This window comes from Schistocerca gregaria, chromosome 3 (assembly GCF_023897955.1).
Source record: "Schistocerca gregaria isolate iqSchGreg1 chromosome 3, iqSchGreg1.2, whole genome shotgun sequence".
NCBI lineage: Eukaryota > Metazoa > Arthropoda > Insecta > Orthoptera > Acrididae > Schistocerca > Schistocerca gregaria.
In genome coordinates, this window is record NC_064922.1 from 313712691 (window position 1) to 313732549 (window position 19859).

The window sequence follows — 19859 nt, forward strand, 5'->3', positions numbered from 1 at the left end:
TTTGGAGCAACATTTCAATGGGGGGATCGCAGGCCAGGGTCTTGCAGGTCATCGTCCTCCCGCTAAGGCGTCGAACTGTAAGAAATCCACTTGCTTGGGGAAGAATCTTGTACGCTGAATTTGATAGAATATGGTGCTAGGCAAAAGTTTTCATATACTGCTGCACGGAGAAACAAAAATTGGAGGAGCTGGGATTTGAACCCAGGACTTTCTGCATGCGAAGCAGACACTCTACCACTGAGTTACACCCCCGCCAGAGCAAGTACATCTGGGAAGAGTCTCTCGTGGATCCTACTGTCATTATTTCTTAGGTTTGAACGGTACAGTAAGTGTTCGAGGAACCTATTCATGATAAGAGCTTAGCAGCGTCGACTCCGTGGCGCAACGGTAGCGCGTCTGACTCCAGATCAGAAGGTTGCGTGTTCAAATCACGTCGGGGTCACAGTGAAATTTTCGTTTACGGAAGCCATGGACGAGTATGTCAATTTAATCAGATACCAAACGATTACAGAGAACGGACGAACAGAACCTGCTTGAAAAAAGCTACTAGTGAATTTTCGCATTCTGACATTAAGGTGAAGGCGCCGACTCGCACTTTCTCCAGGCGCGAAGTGTCTAATATTTTTGTTATTTATATCGTTTAACGCTAATATATAACTGAGAGATAATGATTACGCAATATTTTGCTCGATTAGACGTCTTTAGCCAGACAGAGTATAACAATTTTCCTTAAGTTATGGGGATAGAAAGTTTGTGAAAGGGGGTATAGCTCAGTCGTAGAGCATTCGACTGCAGATCGAGAGGTCCCCGGTTCAATCCCGGGTGCCCCCTTCATTTTTCAGTATCTTGAAAAAACAAATAACGATTGTCGCATTTAGTTGCAAATACATGTTTGAAATGATTGAGATGCACTCCGCACGCCATACCGAAGGCTTTGGAGCAACATTTCAATGGGGGGATCGCAGGCCAGGGTCTTGCAGGTCATCGTCCTCCCGCTAAGGCGTCGAACTGTAAGAAATCCACTTGCTTGGGGAAGAATCTTGTACGCTGAATTTGATAGAATATGGTGCTAGGCAAAAGTTTTCATATACTGCTGCACGGAGAAACAAAAATTGGAGGAGCTGGGATTTGAACCCAGGACTTTCTGCATGCGAAGCAGACACTCTACCACTGAGTTACACCCCCGCCAGAGCAAGTACATCTGGGAAGAGTCTCTCGTGGATCCTACTGTCATTATTTCTTAGGTTTGAACGGTACAGTAAGTGTTCGAGGAACCTATTCATGATAAGAGCTTAGCAGCGTCGACTCCGTGGCGCAACGGTAGCGCGTCTGACTCCAGATCAGAAGGTTGCGTGTTCAAATCACGTCGGGGTCACAGTGAAATTTTCGTTTACGGAAGCCATGGACGAGTATGTCAATTTAATCAGATACCAAACGATTACAGAGAACGGACGAACAGAACCTGCTTGAAAAAAGCTACTAGTGAATTTTCGCATTCTGACATTAAGGTGAAGGCGCCGACTCGCACTTTCTCCAGGCGCGAAGTGTCTAATATTTTTGTTATTTATATCGTTTAACGCTAATATATAACTGAGAGATAATGATTACGCAATATTTTGCTCGATTAGACGTCTTTAGCCAGACAGAGTATAACAATTTTCCTTAAGTTATGGGGATAGAAAGTTTGTGAAAGGGGGTATAGCTCAGTCGTAGAGCATTCGACTGCAGATCGAGAGGTCCCCGGTTCAATCCCGGGTGCCCCCTTCATTTTTCAGTATCTTGAAAAAACAAATAACGATTGTCGCATTTAGTTGCAAATACATGTTTGAAATGATTGAGATGCACTCCGCACGCCATACCGAAGGCTTTGGAGCAACATTTCAATGGGGGGATCGCAGGCCAGGGTCTTGCAGGTCATCGTCCTCCCGCTAAGGCGTCGAACTGTAAGAAATCCACTTGCTTGGGGAAGAATCTTGTACGCTGAATTTGATAGAATATGGTGCTAGGCAAAAGTTTTCATATACTGCTGCACGGAGAAACAAAAATTGGAGGAGCTGGGATTTGAACCCAGGACTTTCTGCATGCGAAGCAGACACTCTACCACTGAGTTACACCCCCGCCAGAGCAAGTACATCTGGGAAGAGTCTCTCGTGGATCCTACTGTCATTATTTCTTAGGTTTGAACGGTACAGTAAGTGTTCGAGGAACCTATTCATGATAAGAGCTTAGCAGCGTCGACTCCGTGGCGCAACGGTAGCGCGTCTGACTCCAGATCAGAAGGTTGCGTGTTCAAATCACGTCGGGGTCACAGTGAAATTTTCGTTTACGGAAGCCATGGACGAGTATGTCAATTTAATCAGATACCAAACGATTACAGAGAACGGACGAACAGAACCTGCTTGAAAAAAGCTACTAGTGAATTTTCGCATTCTGACATTAAGGTGAAGGCGCCGACTCGCACTTTCTCCAGGCGCGAAGTGTCTAATATTTTTGTTATTTATATCGTTTAACGCTAATATATAACTGAGAGATAATGATTACGCAATATTTTGCTCGATTAGACGTCTTTAGCCAGACAGAGTATAACAATTTTCCTTAAGTTATGGGGATAGAAAGTTTGTGAAAGGGGGTATAGCTCAGTCGTAGAGCATTCGACTGCAGATCGAGAGGTCCCCGGTTCAATCCCGGGTGCCCCCTTCATTTTTCAGTATCTTGAAAAAACAAATAACGATTGTCGCATTTAGTTGCAAATACATGTTTGAAATGATTGAGATGCACTCCGCACGCCATACCGAAGGCTTTGGAGCAACATTTCAATGGGGGGATCGCAGGCCAGGGTCTTGCAGGTCATCGTCCTCCCGCTAAGGCGTCGAACTGTAAGAAATCCACTTGCTTGGGGAAGAATCTTGTACGCTGAATTTGATAGAATATGGTGCTAGGCAAAAGTTTTCATATACTGCTGCACGGAGAAACAAAAATTGGAGGAGCTGGGATTTGAACCCAGGACTTTCTGCATGCGAAGCAGACACTCTACCACTGAGTTACACCCCCGCCAGAGCAAGTACATCTGGGAAGAGTCTCTCGTGGATCCTACTGTCATTATTTCTTAGGTTTGAACGGTACAGTAAGTGTTCGAGGAACCTATTCATGATAAGAGCTCAACAGCGTCGACTCCGTGGCGCAACGGTAGCGCGTCTGACTCCAGATCAGAAGGTTGCGTGTTCAAATCACGTCGGGGTCACAGTGAAATTTTCGTTTACGGAAGCCATGCACGAGTATGTCAATTTAATCAGATACCAAACGATTACAGAGAACGGACGAACAGAACCTGCTTGAAAAAAGCTACTAGTGAATTTTCGCATTCTGACATTAAGGTGAAGGCGCCGACTCGCACTTTCTCCAGGCGCGAAGTGTCTAATATTTTTGTTATTTATATCGTTTAACGCTAATATATAACTGAGAGATAATGATTACGCAATATTTTGCTCGATTAGACGTCTTTAGCCAGACAGAGTATAACAATTTTCCTTAAGTTATGGGGATAGAAAGTTTGTGAAAGGGGGTATAGCTCAGTCGTAGAGCATTCGACTGCAGATCGAGAGGTCCCCGGTTCAATCCCGGGTGCCCCCTTCATTTTTCAGTATCTTGAAAAAACAAATAACGATTGTCGCATTTAGTTGCAAATACATGTTTGAAATGATTGAGATGCACTCCGCACGCCATACCGAAGGCTTTGGAGCAACATTTCAATGGGGGGATCGCAGGCCAGGGTCTTGCAGGTCATCGTCCTCCCGCTAAGGCGTCGAACTGTAAGAAATCCACTTGCTTGGGGAAGAATCTTGTACGCTGAATTTGATAGAATATGGTGCTAGGCAAAAGTTTTCATATACTGCTGCACGGAGAAACAAAAATTGGAGGAGCTGGGATTTGAACCCAGGACTTTCTGCATGCGAAGCAGACACTCTACCACTGAGTTACACCCCCGCCAGAGCAAGTACATCTGGGAAGAGTCTCTCGTGGATCCTACTGTCATTATTTCTTAGGTTTGAACGGTACAGTAAGTGTTCGAGGAACCTATTCATGATAAGAGCTTAGCAGCGTCGACTCCGTGGCGCAACGGTAGCGCGTCTGACTCCAGATCAGAAGGTTGCGTGTTCAAATCACGTCGGGGTCACAGTGAAATTTTCGTTTACGGAAGCCATGGACGAGTATGTCAATTTAATCAGATACCAAACGATTACAGAGAACGGACGAACAGAACCTGCTTGAAAAAAGCTACTAGTGAATTTTCGCATTCTGACATTAAGGTGAAGGCGCCGACTCGCACTTTCTCCAGGCGCGAAGTGTCTAATATTTTTGTTATTTATATCGTTTAACGCTAATATATAACTGAGAGATAATGATTACGCAATATTTTGCTCGATTAGACGTCTTTAGCCAGACAGAGTATAACAATTTTCCTTAAGTTATGGGGATAGAAAGTTTGTGAAAGGGGGTATAGCTCAGTCGTAGAGCATTCGACTGCAGATCGAGAGGTCCCCGGTTCAATCCCGGGTGCCCCCTTCATTTTTCAGTATCTTGAAAAAACAAATAACGATTGTCGCATTTAGTTGCAAATACATGTTTGAAATGATTGAGATGCACTCCGCACGCCATACCGAAGGCTTTGGAGCAACATTTCAATGGGGGGATCGCAGGCCAGGGTCTTGCAGGTCATCGTCCTCCCGCTAAGGCGTCGAACTGTAAGAAATCCACTTGCTTGGGGAAGAATCTTGTACGCTGAATTTGATAGAATATGGTGCTAGGCAAAAGTTTTCATATACTGCTGCACGGAGAAACAAAAATTGGAGGAGCTGGGATTTGAACCCAGGACTTTCTGCATGCGAAGCAGACACTCTACCACTGAGTTACACCCCCGCCAGAGCAAGTACATCTGGGAAGAGTCTCTCGTGGATCCTACTGTCATTATTTCTTAGGTTTGAACGGTACAGTAAGTGTTCGAGGAACCTATTCATGATAAGAGCTTAGCAGCGTCGACTCCGTGGCGCAACGGTAGCGCGTCTGACTCCAGATCAGAAGGTTGCGTGTTCAAATCACATCGGGGTCACAGTGAAATTTTCGTTTACGGAAGCCATGGACGAGTATGTCAATTTAATCAGATACCAAACGATTACAGAGAACGGACGAACAGAACCTGCTTGAAAAAAGCTACTAGTGAATTTTCGCATTCTGACATTAAGGTGAAGGCGCCGACTCGCACTTTCTCCAGGCGCGAAGTGTCTAATATTTTTGTTATTTATATCGTTTAACGCTAATATATAACTGAGAGATAATGATTACGCAATATTTTGCTCGATTAGACGTCTTTAGCCAGACAGAGTATAACAATTTTCCTTAAGTTATGGGGATAGAAAGTTTGTGAAAGGGGGTATAGCTCAGTCGTAGAGCATTCGACTGCAGATCGAGAGGTCCCCGGTTCAATCCCGGGTGCCCCCTTCATTTTTCAGTATCTTGAAAAAACAAATAACGATTGTCGCATTTAGTTGCAAATACATGTTTGAAATGATTGAGATGCACTCCGCACGCCATACCGAAGGCTTTGGAGCAACATTTCAATGGGGGGATCGCAGGCCAGGGTCTTGCAGGTCATCGTCCTCCCGCTAAGGCGTCGAACTGTAAGAAATCCACTTGCTTGGGGAAGAATCTTGTACGCTGAATTTGATAGAATATGGTGCTAGGCAAAAGTTTTCATATACTGCTGCACGGAGAAACAAAAATTGGAGGAGCTGGGATTTGAACCCAGGACTTTCTGCATGCGAAGCAGACACTCTACCACTGAGTTACACCCCCGCCAGAGCAAGTACATCTGGGAAGAGTCTCTCGTGGATCCTACTGTCATTATTTCTTAGGTTTGAACGGTACAGTAAGTGTTCGAGGAACCTATTCATGATAAGAGCTTAGCAGCGTCGACTCCGTGGCGCAACGGTAGCGCGTCTGACTCCAGATCAGAAGGTTGCGTGTTCAAATCACGTCGGGGTCACAGTGAAATTTTCGTTTACGGAAGCCATGGACGAGTATGTCAATTTAATCAGATACCAAACGATTACAGAGAACGGACGAACAGAACCTGCTTGAAAAAAGCTACTAGTGAATTTTCGCATTCTGACATTAAGGTGAAGGCGCCGACTCGCACTTTCTCCAGGCGCGAAGTGTCTAATATTTTTGTTATTTATATCGTTTAACGCTAATATATAACTGAGAGATAATGATTACGCAATATTTTGCTCGATTAGACGTCTTTAGCCAGACAGAGTATAACAATTTTCCTTAAGTTATGGGGATAGAAAGTTTGTGAAAGGGGGTATAGCTCAGTCGTAGAGCATTCGACTGCAGATCGAGAGGTCCCCGGTTCAATCCCGGGTGCCCCCTTCATTTTTCAGTATCTTGAAAAAACAAATAACGATTGTCGCATTTAGTTGCAAATACATGTTTGAAATGATTGAGATGCACTCCGCACGCCATACCGAAGGCTTTGGAGCAACATTTCAATGGGGGGATCGCAGGCCAGGGTCTTGCAGGTCATCGTCCTCCCGCTAAGGCGTCGAACTGTAAGAAATCCACTTGCTTGGGGAAGAATCTTGTACGCTGAATTTGATAGAATATGGTGCTAGGCAAAAGTTTTCATATACTGCTGCACGGAGAAACAAAAATTGGAGGAGCTGGGATTTGAACCCAGGACTTTCTGCATGCGAAGCAGACACTCTACCACTGAGTTACACCCCCGCCAGAGCAAGTACATCTGGGAAGAGTCTCTCGTGGATCCTACTGTCATTATTTCTTAGGTTTGAACGGTACAGTAAGTGTTCGAGGAACCTATTCATGATAAGAGCTTAGCAGCGTCGACTCCGTGGCGCAACGGTAGCGCGTCTGACTCCAGATCAGAAGGTTGCGTGTTCAAATCACGTCGGGGTCACAGTGAAATTTTCGTTTACGGAAGCCATGGACGAGTATGTCAATTTAATCAGATACCAAACGATTACAGAGAACGGACGAACAGAACCTGCTTGAAAAAAGCTACTAGTGAATTTTCGCATTCTGACATTAAGGTGAAGGCGCCGACTCGCACTTTCTCCAGGCGCGAAGTGTCTAATATTTTTGTTATTTATATCGTTTAACGCTAATATATAACTGAGAGATAATGATTACGCAATATTTTGCTCGATTAGACGTCTTTAGCCAGACAGAGTATAACAATTTTCCTTAAGTTATGGGGATAGAAAGTTTGTGAAAGGGGGTATAGCTCAGTCGTAGAGCATTCGACTGCAGATCGAGAGGTCCCCGGTTCAATCCCGGGTGCCCCCTTCATTTTTCAGTATCTTGAAAAAACAAATAACGATTGTCGCATTTAGTTGCAAATACATGTTTGAAATGATTGAGATGCACTCCGCACGCCATACCGAAGGCTTTGGAGCAACATTTCAATGGGGGGATCGCAGGCCAGGGTCTTGCAGGTCATCGTCCTCCCGCTAAGGCGTCGAACTGTAAGAAATCCACTTGCTTGGGGAAGAATCTTGTACGCTGAATTTGATAGAATATGGTGCTAGGCAAAAGTTTTCATATACTGCTGCACGGAGAAACAAAAATTGGAGGAGCTGGGATTTGAACCCAGGACTTTCTGCATGCGAAGCAGACACTCTACCACTGAGTTACACCCCCGCCAGAGCAAGTACATCTGGGAAGAGTCTCTCGTGGATCCTACTGTCATTATTTCTTAGGTTTGAACGGTACAGTAAGTGTTCGAGGAACCTATTCATGATAAGAGCTTAGCAGCGTCGACTCCGTGGCGCAACGGTAGCGCGTCTGACTCCAGATCAGAAGGTTGCGTGTTCAAATCACGTCGGGGTCACAGTGAAATTTTCGTTTACGGAAGCCATGGACGAGTATGTCAATTTAATCAGATACCAAACGATTACAGAGAACGGACGAACAGAACCTGCTTGAAAAAAGCTACTAGTGAATTTTCGCATTCTGACATTAAGGTGAAGGCGCCGACTCGCACTTTCTCCAGGCGCGAAGTGTCTAATATTTTTGTTATTTATATCGTTTAACGCTAATATATAACTGAGAGATAATGATTACGCAATATTTTGCTCGATTAGACGTCTTTAGCCAGACAGAGTATAACAATTTTCCTTAAGTTATGGGGATAGAAAGTTTGTGAAAGGGGGTATAGCTCAGTCGTAGAGCATTCGACTGCAGATCGAGAGGTCCCCGGTTCAATCCCGGGTGCCCCCTTCATTTTTCAGTATCTTGAAAAAACAAATAACGATTGTCGCATTTAGTTGCAAATACATGTTTGAAATGATTGAGATGCACTCCGCACGCCATACCGAAGGCTTTGGAGCAACATTTCAATGGGGGGATCGCAGGCCAGGGTCTTGCAGGTCATCGTCCTCCCGCTAAGGCGTCGAACTGTAAGAAATCCACTTGCTTGGGGAAGAATCTTGTACGCTGAATTTGATAGAATATGGTGCTAGGCAAAAGTTTTCATATACTGCTGCACGGAGAAACAAAAATTGGAGGAGCTGGGATTTGAACCCAGGACTTTCTGCATGCGAAGCAGACACTCTACCACTGAGTTACACCCCCGCCAGAGCAAGTACATCTGGGAAGAGTCTCTCGTGGATCCTACTGTCATTATTTCTTAGGTTTGAACGGTACAGTAAGTGTTCGAGGAACCTATTCATGATAAGAGCTTAGCAGCGTCGACTCCGTGGCGCAACGGTAGCGCGTCTGACTCCAGATCAGAAGGTTGCGTGTTCAAATCACGTCGGGGTCACAGTGAAATTTTCGTTTACGGAAGCCATGGACGAGTATGTCAATTTAATCAGATACCAAACGATTACAGAGAACGGACGAACAGAACCTGCTTGAAAAAAGCTACTAGTGAATTTTCGCATTCTGACATTAAGGTGAAGGCGCCGACTCGCACTTTCTCCAGGCGCGAAGTGTCTAATATTTTTGTTATTTATATCGTTTAACGCTAATATATAACTGAGAGATAATGATTACGCAATATTTTGCTCGATTAGACGTCTTTAGCCAGACAGAGTATAACAATTTTCCTTAAGTTATGGGGATAGAAAGTTTGTGAAAGGGGGTATAGCTCAGTCGTAGAGCATTCGACTGCAGATCGAGAGGTCCCCGGTTCAATCCCGGGTGCCCCCTTCATTTTTCAGTATCTTGAAAAAACAAATAACGATTGTCGCATTTAGTTGCAAATACATGTTTGAAATGATTGAGATGCACTCCGCACGCCATACCGAAGGCTTTGGAGCAACATTTCAATGGGGGGATCGCAGGCCAGGGTCTTGCAGGTCATCGTCCTCCCGCTAAGGCGTCGAACTGTAAGAAATCCACTTGCTTGGGGAAGAATCTTGTACGCTGAATTTGATAGAATATGGTGCTAGGCAAAAGTTTTCATATACTGCTGCACGGAGAAACAAAAATTGGAGGAGCTGGGATTTGAACCCAGGACTTTCTGCATGCGAAGCAGACACTCTACCACTGAGTTACACCCCCGCCAGAGCAAGTACATCTGGGAAGAGTCTCTCGTGGATCCTACTGTCATTATTTCTTAGGTTTGAACGGTACAGTAAGTGTTCGAGGAACCTATTCATGATAAGAGCTTAGCAGCGTCGACTCCGTGGCGCAACGGTAGCGCGTCTGACTCCAGATCAGAAGGTTGCGTGTTCAAATCACGTCGGGGTCACAGTGAAATTTTCGTTTACGGAAGCCATGGACGAGTATGTCAATTTAATCAGATACCAAACGATTACAGAGAACGGACGAACAGAACCTGCTTGAAAAAAGCTACTAGTGAATTTTCGCATTCTGACATTAAGGTGAAGGCGCCGACTCGCACTTTCTCCAGGCGCGAAGTGTCTAATATTTTTGTTATTTATATCGTTTAACGCTAATATATAACTGAGAGATAATGATTACGCAATATTTTGCTCGATTAGACGTCTTTAGCCAGACAGAGTATAACAATTTTCCTTAAGTTATGGGGATAGAAAGTTTGTGAAAGGGGGTATAGCTCAGTCGTAGAGCATTCGACTGCAGATCGAGAGGTCCCCGGTTCAATCCCGGGTGCCCCCTTCATTTTTCAGTATCTTGAAAAAACAAATAACGATTGTCGCATTTAGTTGCAAATACATGTTTGAAATGATTGAGATGCACTCCGCACGCCATACCGAAGGCTTTGGAGCAACATTTCAATGGGGGGATCGCAGGCCAGGGTCTTGCAGGTCATCGTCCTCCCGCTAAGGCGTCGAACTGTAAGAAATCCACTTGCTTGGGGAAGAATCTTGTACACTGAATTTGATAGAATATGGTGCTAGGCAAAAGTTTTCATATACTGCTGCACGGAGAAACAAAAATTGGAGGAGCTGGGATTTGAACCCAGGACTTTCTGCATGCGAAGCAGACACTCTACCACTGAGTTACTCCCCCGCCAGAGCAAGTACATCTGGGAAGAGTCTCTCGTGGATCCTACTGTCATTATTTCTTAGGTTTGAACGGTACAGTAAGTGTTCGAGGAACCTATTCATGATAAGAGCTTAGCAGCGTCGACTCCGTGGCGCAACGGTAGCGCGTCTGACTCCAGATCAGAAGGTTGCGTGTTCAAATCACGTCGGGGTCACAGTGAAATTTTCGTTTACGGAAGCCATGGACGAGTATGTCAATTTAATCAGATACCAAACGATTACAGAGAACGGACGAACAGAACCTGCTTGAAAAAAGCTACTAGTGAATTTTCGCATTCTGACATTAAGGTGAAGGCGCCGACTCGCACTTTCTCCAGGCGCGAAGTGTCTAATATTTTTGTTATTTATATCGTTTAACGCTAATATATAACTGAGAGATAATGATTACGCAATATTTTGCTCGATTAGACGTCTTTAGCCAGACAGAGTATAACAATTTTCCTTAAGTTATGGGGATAGAAAGTTTGTGAAAGGGGGTATAGCTCAGTCGTAGAGCATTCGACTGCAGATCGAGAGGTCCCCGGTTCAATCCCGGGTGCCCCCTTCATTTTTCAGTATCTTGAAAAAACAAATAACGATTGTCGCATTTAGTTGCAAATACATGTTTGAAATGATTGAGATGCACTCCGCACGCCATACCGAAGGCTTTGGAGCAACATTTCAATGGGGGGATCGCAGGCCAGGGTCTTGCAGGTCATCGTCCTCCCGCTAAGGCGTCGAACTGTAAGAAATCCACTTGCTTGGGGAAGAATCTTGTACGCTGAATTTGATAGAATATGGTGCTAGGCAAAAGTTTTCATATACTGCTGCACGGAGAAACAAAAATTGGAGGAGCTGGGATTTGAACCCAGGACTTTCTGCATGCGAAGCAGACACTCTACCACTGAGTTACACCCCCGCCAGAGCAAGTACATCTGGGAAGAGTCTCTCGTGGATCCTACTGTCATTATTTCTTAGGTTTGAACGGTACAGTAAGTGTTCGAGGAACCTATTCATGATAAGAGCTTAGCAGCGTCGACTCCGTGGCGCAACGGTAGCGCGTCTGACTCCAGATCAGAAGGTTGCGTGTTCAAATCACGTCGGGGTCACAGTGAAATTTTCGTTTACGGAAGCCATGGACGAGTATGTCAATTTAATCAGATACCAAACGATTACAGAGAACGGACGAACAGAACCTGCTTGAAAAAAGCTACTAGTGAATTTTCGCATTCTGACATTAAGGTGAAGGCGCCGACTCGCACTTTCTCCAGGCGCGAAGTGTCTAATATTTTTGTTATTTATATCGTTTAACGCTAATATATAACTGAGAGATAATGATTACGCAATATTTTGCTCGATTAGACGTCTTTAGCCAGACAGAGTATAACAATTTTCCTTAAGTTATGGGGATAGAAAGTTTGTGAAAGGGGGTATAGCTCAGTCGTAGAGCATTCGACTGCAGATCGAGAGGTCCCCGGTTCAATCCCGGGTGCCCCCTTCATTTTTCAGTATCTTGAAAAAACAAATAACGATTGTCGCATTTAGTTGCAAATACATGTTTGAAATGATTGAGATGCACTCCGCACGCCATACCGAAGGCTTTGGAGCAACATTTCAATGGGGGGATCGCAGGCCAGGGTCTTGCAGGTCATCGTCCTCCCGCTAAGGCGTCGAACTGTAAGAAATCCACTTGCTTGGGGAAGAATCTTGTACGCTGAATTTGATAGAATATGGTGCTAGGCAAAAGTTTTCATATACTGCTGCACGGAGAAACAAAAATTGGAGGAGCTGGGATTTGAACCCAGGACTTTCTGCATGCGAAGCAGACACTCTACCACTGAGTTACACCCCCGCCAGAGCAAGTACATCTGGGAAGAGTCTCTCGTGGATCCTACTGTCATTATTTCTTAGGTTTGAACGGTACAGTAAGTGTTCGAGGAACCTATTCATGATAAGAGCTTAGCAGCGTCGACTCCGTGGCGCAACGGTAGCGCGTCTGACTCCAGATCAGAAGGTTGCGTGTTCAAATCACGTCGGGGTCACAGTGAAATTTTCGTTTACGGAAGCCATGGACGAGTATGTCAATTTAATCAGATACCAAACGATTACAGAGAACGGACGAACAGAACCTGCTTGAAAAAAGCTACTAGTGAATTTTCGCATTCTGACATTAAGGTGAAGGCGCCGACTCGCACTTTCTCCAGGCGCGAAGTGTCTAATATTTTTGTTATTTATATCGTTTAACGCTAATATATAACTGAGAGATAATGATTACGCAATATTTTGCTCGATTAGACGTCTTTAGCCAGACAGAGTATAACAATTTTCCTTAAGTTATGGGGATAGAAAGTTTGTGAAAGGGGGTATAGCTCAGTCGTAGAGCATTCGACTGCAGATCGAGAGGTCCCCGGTTCAATCCCGGGTGCCCCCTTCATTTTTCAGTATCTTGAAAAAACAAATAACGATTGTCGCATTTAGTTGCAAATACATGTTTGAAATGATTGAGATGCACTCCGCACGCCATACCGAAGGCTTTGGAGCAACATTTCAATGGGGGGATCGCAGGCCAGGGTCTTGCAGGTCATCGTCCTCCCGCTAAGGCGTCGAACTGTAAGAAATCCACTTGCTTGGGGAAGAATCTTGTACGCTGAATTTGATAGAATATGGTGCTAGGCAAAAGTTTTCATATACTGCTGCACGGAGAAACAAAAATTGGAGGAGCTGGGATTTGAACCCAGGACTTTCTGCATGCGAAGCAGACACTCTACCACTGAGTTACACCCCCGCCAGAGCAAGTACATCTGGGAAGAGTCTCTCGTGGATCCTACTGTCATTATTTCTTAGGTTTGAACGGTACAGTAAGTGTTCGAGGAACCTATTCATGATAAGAGCTTAGCAGCGTCGACTCCGTGGCGCAACGGTAGCGCGTCTGACTCCAGATCAGAAGGTTGCGTGTTCAAATCACGTCGGGGTCACAGTGAAATTTTCGTTTACGGAAGCCATGGACGAGTATGTCAATTTAATCAGATACCAAACGATTACAGAGAACGGACGAACAGAACCTGCTTGAAAAAAGCTACTAGTGAATTTTCGCATTCTGACATTAAGGTGAAGGCGCCGACTCGCACTTTCTCCAGGCGCGAAGTGTCTAATATTTTTGTTATTTATATCGTTTAACGCTAATATATAACTGAGAGATAATGATTACGCAATATTTTGCTCGATTAGACGTCTTTAGCCAGACAGAGTATAACAATTTTCCTTAAGTTATGGGGATAGAAAGTTTGTGAAAGGGGGTATAGCTCAGTCGTAGAGCATTCGACTGCAGATCGAGAGGTCCCCGGTTCAATCCCGGGTGCCCCCTTCATTTTTCAGTATCTTGAAAAAACAAATAACGATTGTCGCATTTAGTTGCAAATACATGTTTGAAATGATTGAGATGCACTCCGCACGCCATACCGAAGGCTTTGGAGCAACATTTCAATGGGGGGATCGCAGGCCAGGGTCTTGCAGGTCATCGTCCTCCCGCTAAGGCGTCGAACTGTAAGAAATCCACTTGCTTGGGGAAGAATCTTGTACGCTGAATTTGATAGAATATGGTGCTAGGCAAAAGTTTTCATATACTGCTGCACGGAGAAACAAAAATTGGAGGAGCTGGGATTTGAACCCAGGACTTTCTGCATGCGAAGCAGACACTCTACCACTGAGTTACACCCCCGCCAGAGCAAGTACATCTGGGAAGAGTCTCTCGTGGATCCTACTGTCATTATTTCTTAGGTTTGAACGGTACAGTAAGTGTTCGAGGAACCTATTCATGATAAGAGCTTAGCAGCGTCGACTCTGTGGCGCAACGGTAGCGCGTCTGACTCCAGATCAGAAGGTTGCGTGTTCAAATCACGTCGGGGTCACAGTGAAATTTTCGTTTACGGAAGCCATGGACGAGTATGTCAATTTAATCAGATACCAAACGATTACAGAGAACGGACGAACAGAACCTGCTTGAAAAAAGCTACTAGTGAATTTTCGCATTCTGACATTAAGGTGAAGGCGCCGACTCGCACTTTCTCCAGGCGCGAAGTGTCTAATATTTTTGTTATTTATATCGTTTAACGCTAATATATAACTGAGAGATAATGATTACGCAATATTTTGCTCGATTAGACGTCTTTAGCCAGACAGAGTATAACAATTTTCCTTAAGTTATGGGGATAGAAAGTTTGTGAAAGGGGGTATAGCTCAGTCGTAGAGCATTCGACTGCAGATCGAGAGGTCCCCGGTTCAATCCCGGGTGCCCCCTTCATTTTTCAGTATCTTGAAAAAACAAATAACGATTGTCGCATTTAGTTGCAAATACATGTTTGAAATGATTGAGATGCACTCCGCACGCCATACCGAAGGCTTTGGAGCAACATTTCAATGGGGGGATCGCAGGCCAGGGTCTTGCAGGTCATCGTCCTCCCGCTAAGGCGTCGAACTGTAAGAAATCCACTTGCTTGGGGAAGAATCTTGTACGCTGAATTTGATAGAATATGGTGCTAGGCAAAAGTTTTCATATACTGCTGCACGGAGAAACAAAAATTGGAGGAGCTGGGATTTGAACCCAGGACTTTCTGCATGCGAAGCAGACACTCTACCACTGAGTTACACCCCCGCCAGAGCAAGTACATCTGGGAAGAGTCTCTCGTGGATCCTACTGTCATTATTTCTTAGGTTTGAACGGTACAGTAAGTGTTCGAGGAACCTATTCATGATAAGAGCTTAGCAGCGTCGACTCCGTGGCGCAACGGTAGCGCGTCTGACTCCAGATCAGAAGGTTGCGTGTTCAAATCACGTCGGGGTCACAGTGAAATTCTCGTTTACGGAAGCCATGGACGAGTATGTCAATTTAATCAGATACCAAACGATTACAGAGAACGGACGAACAGAACCTGCTTGAAAAAAGCTACTAGTGAATTTTCGCATTCTGACATTAAGGTGAAGGCGCCGACTCGCACTTTCTCCAGGCGCGAAGTGTCTAATATTTTTGTTATTTATATCGTTTAACGCTAATATATAACTGAGAGATAATGATTACGCAATATTTTGCTCGATTAGACGTCTTTAGCCAGACAGAGTATAACAATTTTCCTTAAGTTATGGGGATAGAAAGTTTGTGAAAGGGGGTATAGCTCAGTCGTAGAGCATTCGACTGCAGATCGAGAGGTCCCCGGTTCAATCCCGGGTGCCCCCTTCATTTTTCAGTATCTTGAAAAAACAAATAACGATTGTCGCATTTAGTTGCAAATACATGTTTGAAATGATTGAGATGCACTCCGCACGCCATACCGAAGGCTTTGGAGCAACATTTCAATGGGGGGATCGCAGGCCAGGGTCTTGCAGGTCATCGTCCTCCCGCTAAGGCGTCGAACTGTAAGAAATCCACTTGCTTGGGGAAGAATCTTGTACGCTGAATTTGATAGAATATGGTGCTAGGCAAAAGTTTTCATATACTGCTGCACGGAGAAACAAAAATTGGAGGAGCTGGGATTTGAACCCAGGACTTTCTGCATGCGAAGCAGACACTCTACCACTGAGTTACACCCCCGCCAGAGCAAGTACATCTGGGAAGAGTCTCTCGTGGATCCTACTGTCATTATTTCTTAGGTTTGAACGGTACAGTAAGTGTTCGAGGAACCTATTCATGATAAGAGCTTAGCAGCGTCGACTCCGTGGCGCAACGGTAGCGCGTCTGACTCCAGATCAGAAGGTTGCGTGTTCAAATCACGTCGGGGTCACAGTGAAATTTTCGTTTACGGAAGCCATGGACGAGTATGTCAATTTAATCAGATACCAAACGATTACAGAGAACGGACGAACAGAACCTGCTTGAAAAAAGCTACTAGTGAATTTTCGCATTCTGACATTAAGGTGAAGGCGCCGACTCGCACTTTCTCCAGGCGCGAAGTGTCTAATATTTTTGTTATTTATATCGTTTAACGCTAATATATAACTGAGAGATAATGATTACGCAATATTTTGCTCGATTAGACGTCTTTAGCCAGACAGAGTATAACAATTTTCCTTAAGTTATGGGGATAGAAAGTTTGTGAAAGGGGGTATAGCTCAGTCGTAGAGCATTCGACTGCAGATCGAGAGGTCCCCGGTTCAATCCCGGGTGCCCCCTTCATTTTTCAGTATCTTGAAAAAACAAATAACGATTGTCGCATTTAGTTGCAAATACATGTTTGAAATGATTGAGATGCACTCCGCACGCCATACCGAAGGCTTTGGAGCAACATTTCAATGGGGGGATCGCAGGCCAGGGTCTTGCAGGTCATCGTCCTCCCGCTAAGGCGTCGAACTGTAAGAAATCCACTTGCTTGGGGAAGAATCTTGTACGCTGAATTTGATAGAATATGGTGCTAGGCAAAAGTTTTCATATACTGCTGCACGGAGAAACAAAAATTGGAGGAGCTGGGATTTGAACCCAGGACTTTCTGCATGCGAAGCAGACACTCTACCACTGAGTTACACCCCCGCCAGAGCAAGTACATCTGGGAAGAGTCTCTCGTGGATCCTACTGTCATTATTTCTTAGGTTTGAACGGTACAGTAAGTGTTCGAGGAACCTATTCATGATAAGAGCTTAGCAGCGTCGACTCCGTGGCGCAACGGTAGCGCGTCTGACTCCAGATCAGAAGGTTGCGTGTTCAAATCACGTCGGGGTCACAGTGAAATTTTCGTTTACGGAAGCCATGGACGAGTATGTCAATTTAATCAGATACCAAACGATTACAGAGAACGGACGAACAGAACCTGCTTGAAAAAAGCTACTAGTGAATTTTCGCATTCTGACATTAAGGTGAAGGCGCCGACTCGCACTTTCTCCAGGCGCGAAGTGTCTAATATTTTTGTTATTTATATCGTTTAACGCTAATATATAACTGAGAGATAATGATTACGCAATATTTTGCTCGATTAGACGTCTTTAGCCAGACAGAGTATAACAATTTTTCTTAAGTTATGGGGATAGAAAGTTTGTGAAAGGGGGTATAGCTCAGTCGTAGAGCATTCGACTGCAGATCGAGAGGTCCCCGGTTCAATCCCGGGTGCCCCCTTCATTTTTCAGTATCTTGAAAAAACAAATAACGATTGTCGCATTTAGTTGCAAATACATGTTTGAAATGATTGAGATGCACTCCGCACGCCATACCGAAGGCTTTGGAGCAACATTTCAATGGGGGGATCGCAGGCCAGGGTCTTGCAGGTCATCGTCCTCCCGCTAAGGCGTCGAACTGTAAGAAATCCACTTGCTTGGGGAAGAATCTTGTACGCTGAATCTGATAGAATATGGTGCTAGGCAAAAGTTTTCATATACTGCTGCACGGAGAAACAAAAATTGGAGGAGCTTGGATTTGAACCCAGGACTTTCTGTATGCGAAGCAGACACTCTACCACTGAGTTACACCCCCGCCAGAGCAAGTACATCTGGGAAGAGTCTCTCGTGGATCCTACTGTCATTATTTCTTAGGTTTGAACGGTACAGTAAGTGTTCGAGGAACCTATTCATGATAAGAGCTTAGCAGCGTCGACTCCGTGGCGCAACGGTAGCGCGTCTGACTCCAGATCAGAAGGTTGCGTGTTCAAATCACGTCGGGGTCACAGTGAAATTTTCGTTTACGGAAGCCATGGACGAGTATGTCAATTTAATCAGATACCAAACGATTACAGAGAACGGACGAACAGAACCTGCTTGAAAAAAGCTACTAGTGAATTTTCGCATTCTGACATTAAGGTGAAGGCGCCGACTCGCACTTTCTCCAGGCGCGAAGTGTCTAATATTTTTGTTATTTATATCGTTTAACGCTAATATATAACTGAGAGATAATGATTACGCAATATTTTGCTCGATTAGACGTCTTTAGCCAGACAGAGTATAACAATTTTCCTTAAGTTATGGGGATAGAAAGTTTGTGAAAGGGGGTATAGCTCAGTCGTAGAGCATTCGACTGCAGATCGAGAGGTCCCCGGTTCAATCCCGGGTGCCCCCTTCATTTTTCAGTATCTTGAAAAAACAAATAACGATTGTCGCATTTAGTTGCAAATACATGTTTGAAATGATTGAGATGCACTCCGCACGCCATACCGAAGGCTTTGGAGCAACATTTCAATGGGGGGATCGCAGGCCAGGGTCTTGCAGGTCATCGTCCTCCCGCTAAGGCGTCGAACTGTAAGAAATCCACTTGCTTGGGGAAGAATCTTGTACGCTGAATTTGATAGAATATGGTGCTAGGCAAAAGTTTTCATATACTGCTGCACGGAGAAACAAAAATTGGAGGAGCTGGGATTTGAACCCAGGACTTTCTGCATGCGAAGCAGACACTCTACCACTGAGTTACACCCCCGCCAGAGCAAGTACATCTGGGAAGAGTCTCTCGTGGATCCTACTGTCATTATTTCTTAGGTTTGAACGGTACAGTAAGTGTTCGAGGAACCTATTCATGATAAGAGCTTAGCAGCGTCGACTCCGTGGCGCAACGGTAGCGCGTCTGACTCCAGATCAGAAGGTTGCGTGTTCAAATCACGTCGGGGTCACAGTGAAATTTTCGTTTACGGAAGCCATGGACGAGTATGTCAATTTAATCAGATACCAAACGATTACAGAGAACGGACGAACAGAACCTGCTTGAAAAAAGCTACTAGTGAATTTTCGCATTCTGACATTAAGGTGAAGGCGCCGACTCGCACTTTCTCCAGGCGCGAAGTGTCTAATATTTTTGTTATTTATATCGTTTAACGCTAATATATAACTGAGAGATAATGATTACGCAATATTTTGCTCGATTAGACGTCTTTAGCCAGACAGAGTATAACAATTTTCCTTAAGTTATGGGGATAGAAAGTTTGTGAAAGGGGGTATAGCTCAGTCGTAGAGCATTCGACTGCAGATCGAGAGGTCCCCGGTTCAATCCCGGGTGCCCCCTTCATTTTTCAGTATCTTGAAAAAACAAATAACGATTGTCGCATTTAGTTGCAAATACATGTTTGAAATGATTGAGATGCACTCCGCACGCCATACCGAAGGCTTTGGAGCAACATTTCAATGGGGGGATCGCAGGCCAGGGTCTTGCAGGTCATCGTCCTCCCGCTAAGGCGTCGAACTGTAAGAAATCCACTTGCTTGGGGAAGAATCTTGTACGCTGAATTTGATAGAATATGGTGCTAGGCAAAAGTTTTCATATACTGCTGCACGGAGAAACAAAAATTGGAGGAGCTGGGATTTGAACCCAGGACTTTCTGCATGCGAAGCAGACACTCTACCACTGAGTTACACCCCCGCCAGAGCAAGTAC

General features: G+C 44.7%; 64 non-coding genes across 64 annotated transcripts; 42 read left to right on the forward strand and 22 right to left on the reverse strand.

The window, feature by feature from the left end:
• Nucleotides 1-180: 180 nt before the first annotated feature.
• On the reverse strand, nucleotides 181-252 carry Trnaa-cgc (transfer RNA alanine (anticodon CGC)). The gene has a single exon. It is a non-coding gene; the product is annotated as a tRNA-Ala (tRNA).
• A 118-nt stretch (nucleotides 253-370) lies between these two features.
• Trnaw-cca (transfer RNA tryptophan (anticodon CCA)) lies at nucleotides 371-442 on the forward strand. Its single transcript has one exon. It is a non-coding gene; the product is annotated as a tRNA-Trp (tRNA).
• A 317-nt stretch (nucleotides 443-759) lies between these two features.
• On the forward strand, nucleotides 760-831 carry Trnac-gca (transfer RNA cysteine (anticodon GCA)). Its single transcript has one exon. It is a non-coding gene; the product is annotated as a tRNA-Cys (tRNA).
• Nucleotides 832-1113: 282 nt separating this feature from the next.
• Nucleotides 1114-1185, reverse strand: Trnaa-cgc (transfer RNA alanine (anticodon CGC)). Its single transcript has one exon. It is a non-coding gene; the product is annotated as a tRNA-Ala (tRNA).
• Nucleotides 1186-1303: 118 nt separating this feature from the next.
• On the forward strand, nucleotides 1304-1375 carry Trnaw-cca (transfer RNA tryptophan (anticodon CCA)). The gene has a single exon. It is a non-coding gene; the product is annotated as a tRNA-Trp (tRNA).
• A 317-nt stretch (nucleotides 1376-1692) lies between these two features.
• On the forward strand, nucleotides 1693-1764 carry Trnac-gca (transfer RNA cysteine (anticodon GCA)). Its single transcript has one exon. It is a non-coding gene; the product is annotated as a tRNA-Cys (tRNA).
• Nucleotides 1765-2046: 282 nt separating this feature from the next.
• Nucleotides 2047-2118, reverse strand: Trnaa-cgc (transfer RNA alanine (anticodon CGC)). The gene has a single exon. It is a non-coding gene; the product is annotated as a tRNA-Ala (tRNA).
• Nucleotides 2119-2236: 118 nt separating this feature from the next.
• On the forward strand, nucleotides 2237-2308 carry Trnaw-cca (transfer RNA tryptophan (anticodon CCA)). The gene has a single exon. It is a non-coding gene; the product is annotated as a tRNA-Trp (tRNA).
• A 317-nt stretch (nucleotides 2309-2625) lies between these two features.
• Trnac-gca (transfer RNA cysteine (anticodon GCA)) lies at nucleotides 2626-2697 on the forward strand. Its single transcript has one exon. It is a non-coding gene; the product is annotated as a tRNA-Cys (tRNA).
• A 282-nt stretch (nucleotides 2698-2979) lies between these two features.
• Trnaa-cgc (transfer RNA alanine (anticodon CGC)) lies at nucleotides 2980-3051 on the reverse strand. Its single transcript has one exon. It is a non-coding gene; the product is annotated as a tRNA-Ala (tRNA).
• A 118-nt stretch (nucleotides 3052-3169) lies between these two features.
• Nucleotides 3170-3241, forward strand: Trnaw-cca (transfer RNA tryptophan (anticodon CCA)). The gene has a single exon. It is a non-coding gene; the product is annotated as a tRNA-Trp (tRNA).
• Nucleotides 3242-3558: 317 nt separating this feature from the next.
• On the forward strand, nucleotides 3559-3630 carry Trnac-gca (transfer RNA cysteine (anticodon GCA)). Its single transcript has one exon. It is a non-coding gene; the product is annotated as a tRNA-Cys (tRNA).
• Nucleotides 3631-3912: 282 nt separating this feature from the next.
• Trnaa-cgc (transfer RNA alanine (anticodon CGC)) lies at nucleotides 3913-3984 on the reverse strand. Its single transcript has one exon. It is a non-coding gene; the product is annotated as a tRNA-Ala (tRNA).
• A 118-nt stretch (nucleotides 3985-4102) lies between these two features.
• On the forward strand, nucleotides 4103-4174 carry Trnaw-cca (transfer RNA tryptophan (anticodon CCA)). Its single transcript has one exon. It is a non-coding gene; the product is annotated as a tRNA-Trp (tRNA).
• A 317-nt stretch (nucleotides 4175-4491) lies between these two features.
• Nucleotides 4492-4563, forward strand: Trnac-gca (transfer RNA cysteine (anticodon GCA)). Its single transcript has one exon. It is a non-coding gene; the product is annotated as a tRNA-Cys (tRNA).
• A 282-nt stretch (nucleotides 4564-4845) lies between these two features.
• Trnaa-cgc (transfer RNA alanine (anticodon CGC)) lies at nucleotides 4846-4917 on the reverse strand. The gene has a single exon. It is a non-coding gene; the product is annotated as a tRNA-Ala (tRNA).
• Nucleotides 4918-5035: 118 nt separating this feature from the next.
• On the forward strand, nucleotides 5036-5107 carry Trnaw-cca (transfer RNA tryptophan (anticodon CCA)). The gene has a single exon. It is a non-coding gene; the product is annotated as a tRNA-Trp (tRNA).
• A 317-nt stretch (nucleotides 5108-5424) lies between these two features.
• Trnac-gca (transfer RNA cysteine (anticodon GCA)) lies at nucleotides 5425-5496 on the forward strand. The gene has a single exon. It is a non-coding gene; the product is annotated as a tRNA-Cys (tRNA).
• A 282-nt stretch (nucleotides 5497-5778) lies between these two features.
• Trnaa-cgc (transfer RNA alanine (anticodon CGC)) lies at nucleotides 5779-5850 on the reverse strand. The gene has a single exon. It is a non-coding gene; the product is annotated as a tRNA-Ala (tRNA).
• A 118-nt stretch (nucleotides 5851-5968) lies between these two features.
• On the forward strand, nucleotides 5969-6040 carry Trnaw-cca (transfer RNA tryptophan (anticodon CCA)). The gene has a single exon. It is a non-coding gene; the product is annotated as a tRNA-Trp (tRNA).
• A 317-nt stretch (nucleotides 6041-6357) lies between these two features.
• On the forward strand, nucleotides 6358-6429 carry Trnac-gca (transfer RNA cysteine (anticodon GCA)). The gene has a single exon. It is a non-coding gene; the product is annotated as a tRNA-Cys (tRNA).
• A 282-nt stretch (nucleotides 6430-6711) lies between these two features.
• On the reverse strand, nucleotides 6712-6783 carry Trnaa-cgc (transfer RNA alanine (anticodon CGC)). The gene has a single exon. It is a non-coding gene; the product is annotated as a tRNA-Ala (tRNA).
• Nucleotides 6784-6901: 118 nt separating this feature from the next.
• Nucleotides 6902-6973, forward strand: Trnaw-cca (transfer RNA tryptophan (anticodon CCA)). The gene has a single exon. It is a non-coding gene; the product is annotated as a tRNA-Trp (tRNA).
• A 317-nt stretch (nucleotides 6974-7290) lies between these two features.
• Trnac-gca (transfer RNA cysteine (anticodon GCA)) lies at nucleotides 7291-7362 on the forward strand. The gene has a single exon. It is a non-coding gene; the product is annotated as a tRNA-Cys (tRNA).
• A 282-nt stretch (nucleotides 7363-7644) lies between these two features.
• Nucleotides 7645-7716, reverse strand: Trnaa-cgc (transfer RNA alanine (anticodon CGC)). Its single transcript has one exon. It is a non-coding gene; the product is annotated as a tRNA-Ala (tRNA).
• A 118-nt stretch (nucleotides 7717-7834) lies between these two features.
• On the forward strand, nucleotides 7835-7906 carry Trnaw-cca (transfer RNA tryptophan (anticodon CCA)). Its single transcript has one exon. It is a non-coding gene; the product is annotated as a tRNA-Trp (tRNA).
• Nucleotides 7907-8223: 317 nt separating this feature from the next.
• Trnac-gca (transfer RNA cysteine (anticodon GCA)) lies at nucleotides 8224-8295 on the forward strand. The gene has a single exon. It is a non-coding gene; the product is annotated as a tRNA-Cys (tRNA).
• Nucleotides 8296-8577: 282 nt separating this feature from the next.
• Nucleotides 8578-8649, reverse strand: Trnaa-cgc (transfer RNA alanine (anticodon CGC)). The gene has a single exon. It is a non-coding gene; the product is annotated as a tRNA-Ala (tRNA).
• Nucleotides 8650-8767: 118 nt separating this feature from the next.
• Trnaw-cca (transfer RNA tryptophan (anticodon CCA)) lies at nucleotides 8768-8839 on the forward strand. The gene has a single exon. It is a non-coding gene; the product is annotated as a tRNA-Trp (tRNA).
• A 317-nt stretch (nucleotides 8840-9156) lies between these two features.
• On the forward strand, nucleotides 9157-9228 carry Trnac-gca (transfer RNA cysteine (anticodon GCA)). The gene has a single exon. It is a non-coding gene; the product is annotated as a tRNA-Cys (tRNA).
• A 282-nt stretch (nucleotides 9229-9510) lies between these two features.
• On the reverse strand, nucleotides 9511-9582 carry Trnaa-cgc (transfer RNA alanine (anticodon CGC)). Its single transcript has one exon. It is a non-coding gene; the product is annotated as a tRNA-Ala (tRNA).
• Nucleotides 9583-9700: 118 nt separating this feature from the next.
• On the forward strand, nucleotides 9701-9772 carry Trnaw-cca (transfer RNA tryptophan (anticodon CCA)). Its single transcript has one exon. It is a non-coding gene; the product is annotated as a tRNA-Trp (tRNA).
• A 317-nt stretch (nucleotides 9773-10089) lies between these two features.
• Trnac-gca (transfer RNA cysteine (anticodon GCA)) lies at nucleotides 10090-10161 on the forward strand. Its single transcript has one exon. It is a non-coding gene; the product is annotated as a tRNA-Cys (tRNA).
• Nucleotides 10162-10443: 282 nt separating this feature from the next.
• On the reverse strand, nucleotides 10444-10515 carry Trnaa-cgc (transfer RNA alanine (anticodon CGC)). Its single transcript has one exon. It is a non-coding gene; the product is annotated as a tRNA-Ala (tRNA).
• Nucleotides 10516-10633: 118 nt separating this feature from the next.
• On the forward strand, nucleotides 10634-10705 carry Trnaw-cca (transfer RNA tryptophan (anticodon CCA)). Its single transcript has one exon. It is a non-coding gene; the product is annotated as a tRNA-Trp (tRNA).
• Nucleotides 10706-11022: 317 nt separating this feature from the next.
• On the forward strand, nucleotides 11023-11094 carry Trnac-gca (transfer RNA cysteine (anticodon GCA)). The gene has a single exon. It is a non-coding gene; the product is annotated as a tRNA-Cys (tRNA).
• A 282-nt stretch (nucleotides 11095-11376) lies between these two features.
• Trnaa-cgc (transfer RNA alanine (anticodon CGC)) lies at nucleotides 11377-11448 on the reverse strand. The gene has a single exon. It is a non-coding gene; the product is annotated as a tRNA-Ala (tRNA).
• A 118-nt stretch (nucleotides 11449-11566) lies between these two features.
• Trnaw-cca (transfer RNA tryptophan (anticodon CCA)) lies at nucleotides 11567-11638 on the forward strand. Its single transcript has one exon. It is a non-coding gene; the product is annotated as a tRNA-Trp (tRNA).
• A 317-nt stretch (nucleotides 11639-11955) lies between these two features.
• Trnac-gca (transfer RNA cysteine (anticodon GCA)) lies at nucleotides 11956-12027 on the forward strand. Its single transcript has one exon. It is a non-coding gene; the product is annotated as a tRNA-Cys (tRNA).
• A 282-nt stretch (nucleotides 12028-12309) lies between these two features.
• Trnaa-cgc (transfer RNA alanine (anticodon CGC)) lies at nucleotides 12310-12381 on the reverse strand. The gene has a single exon. It is a non-coding gene; the product is annotated as a tRNA-Ala (tRNA).
• A 118-nt stretch (nucleotides 12382-12499) lies between these two features.
• On the forward strand, nucleotides 12500-12571 carry Trnaw-cca (transfer RNA tryptophan (anticodon CCA)). The gene has a single exon. It is a non-coding gene; the product is annotated as a tRNA-Trp (tRNA).
• A 317-nt stretch (nucleotides 12572-12888) lies between these two features.
• On the forward strand, nucleotides 12889-12960 carry Trnac-gca (transfer RNA cysteine (anticodon GCA)). The gene has a single exon. It is a non-coding gene; the product is annotated as a tRNA-Cys (tRNA).
• A 282-nt stretch (nucleotides 12961-13242) lies between these two features.
• Nucleotides 13243-13314, reverse strand: Trnaa-cgc (transfer RNA alanine (anticodon CGC)). Its single transcript has one exon. It is a non-coding gene; the product is annotated as a tRNA-Ala (tRNA).
• A 118-nt stretch (nucleotides 13315-13432) lies between these two features.
• On the forward strand, nucleotides 13433-13504 carry Trnaw-cca (transfer RNA tryptophan (anticodon CCA)). The gene has a single exon. It is a non-coding gene; the product is annotated as a tRNA-Trp (tRNA).
• A 317-nt stretch (nucleotides 13505-13821) lies between these two features.
• Trnac-gca (transfer RNA cysteine (anticodon GCA)) lies at nucleotides 13822-13893 on the forward strand. The gene has a single exon. It is a non-coding gene; the product is annotated as a tRNA-Cys (tRNA).
• A 282-nt stretch (nucleotides 13894-14175) lies between these two features.
• On the reverse strand, nucleotides 14176-14247 carry Trnaa-cgc (transfer RNA alanine (anticodon CGC)). Its single transcript has one exon. It is a non-coding gene; the product is annotated as a tRNA-Ala (tRNA).
• A 118-nt stretch (nucleotides 14248-14365) lies between these two features.
• Nucleotides 14366-14437, forward strand: Trnaw-cca (transfer RNA tryptophan (anticodon CCA)). The gene has a single exon. It is a non-coding gene; the product is annotated as a tRNA-Trp (tRNA).
• A 317-nt stretch (nucleotides 14438-14754) lies between these two features.
• On the forward strand, nucleotides 14755-14826 carry Trnac-gca (transfer RNA cysteine (anticodon GCA)). The gene has a single exon. It is a non-coding gene; the product is annotated as a tRNA-Cys (tRNA).
• Nucleotides 14827-15108: 282 nt separating this feature from the next.
• Nucleotides 15109-15180, reverse strand: Trnaa-cgc (transfer RNA alanine (anticodon CGC)). Its single transcript has one exon. It is a non-coding gene; the product is annotated as a tRNA-Ala (tRNA).
• A 118-nt stretch (nucleotides 15181-15298) lies between these two features.
• Nucleotides 15299-15370, forward strand: Trnaw-cca (transfer RNA tryptophan (anticodon CCA)). The gene has a single exon. It is a non-coding gene; the product is annotated as a tRNA-Trp (tRNA).
• A 317-nt stretch (nucleotides 15371-15687) lies between these two features.
• Trnac-gca (transfer RNA cysteine (anticodon GCA)) lies at nucleotides 15688-15759 on the forward strand. Its single transcript has one exon. It is a non-coding gene; the product is annotated as a tRNA-Cys (tRNA).
• Nucleotides 15760-16041: 282 nt separating this feature from the next.
• On the reverse strand, nucleotides 16042-16113 carry Trnaa-cgc (transfer RNA alanine (anticodon CGC)). Its single transcript has one exon. It is a non-coding gene; the product is annotated as a tRNA-Ala (tRNA).
• Nucleotides 16114-16231: 118 nt separating this feature from the next.
• On the forward strand, nucleotides 16232-16303 carry Trnaw-cca (transfer RNA tryptophan (anticodon CCA)). Its single transcript has one exon. It is a non-coding gene; the product is annotated as a tRNA-Trp (tRNA).
• A 317-nt stretch (nucleotides 16304-16620) lies between these two features.
• Trnac-gca (transfer RNA cysteine (anticodon GCA)) lies at nucleotides 16621-16692 on the forward strand. The gene has a single exon. It is a non-coding gene; the product is annotated as a tRNA-Cys (tRNA).
• A 282-nt stretch (nucleotides 16693-16974) lies between these two features.
• Trnaa-cgc (transfer RNA alanine (anticodon CGC)) lies at nucleotides 16975-17046 on the reverse strand. The gene has a single exon. It is a non-coding gene; the product is annotated as a tRNA-Ala (tRNA).
• Nucleotides 17047-17164: 118 nt separating this feature from the next.
• Trnaw-cca (transfer RNA tryptophan (anticodon CCA)) lies at nucleotides 17165-17236 on the forward strand. Its single transcript has one exon. It is a non-coding gene; the product is annotated as a tRNA-Trp (tRNA).
• A 317-nt stretch (nucleotides 17237-17553) lies between these two features.
• Trnac-gca (transfer RNA cysteine (anticodon GCA)) lies at nucleotides 17554-17625 on the forward strand. The gene has a single exon. It is a non-coding gene; the product is annotated as a tRNA-Cys (tRNA).
• A 282-nt stretch (nucleotides 17626-17907) lies between these two features.
• Nucleotides 17908-17979, reverse strand: Trnaa-cgc (transfer RNA alanine (anticodon CGC)). The gene has a single exon. It is a non-coding gene; the product is annotated as a tRNA-Ala (tRNA).
• A 118-nt stretch (nucleotides 17980-18097) lies between these two features.
• On the forward strand, nucleotides 18098-18169 carry Trnaw-cca (transfer RNA tryptophan (anticodon CCA)). Its single transcript has one exon. It is a non-coding gene; the product is annotated as a tRNA-Trp (tRNA).
• Nucleotides 18170-18486: 317 nt separating this feature from the next.
• On the forward strand, nucleotides 18487-18558 carry Trnac-gca (transfer RNA cysteine (anticodon GCA)). The gene has a single exon. It is a non-coding gene; the product is annotated as a tRNA-Cys (tRNA).
• A 282-nt stretch (nucleotides 18559-18840) lies between these two features.
• Trnaa-cgc (transfer RNA alanine (anticodon CGC)) lies at nucleotides 18841-18912 on the reverse strand. The gene has a single exon. It is a non-coding gene; the product is annotated as a tRNA-Ala (tRNA).
• Nucleotides 18913-19030: 118 nt separating this feature from the next.
• Trnaw-cca (transfer RNA tryptophan (anticodon CCA)) lies at nucleotides 19031-19102 on the forward strand. Its single transcript has one exon. It is a non-coding gene; the product is annotated as a tRNA-Trp (tRNA).
• A 317-nt stretch (nucleotides 19103-19419) lies between these two features.
• Nucleotides 19420-19491, forward strand: Trnac-gca (transfer RNA cysteine (anticodon GCA)). Its single transcript has one exon. It is a non-coding gene; the product is annotated as a tRNA-Cys (tRNA).
• Nucleotides 19492-19773: 282 nt separating this feature from the next.
• On the reverse strand, nucleotides 19774-19845 carry Trnaa-cgc (transfer RNA alanine (anticodon CGC)). Its single transcript has one exon. It is a non-coding gene; the product is annotated as a tRNA-Ala (tRNA).
• Between the last annotated feature and the right edge of the window lie 14 nt (nucleotides 19846-19859).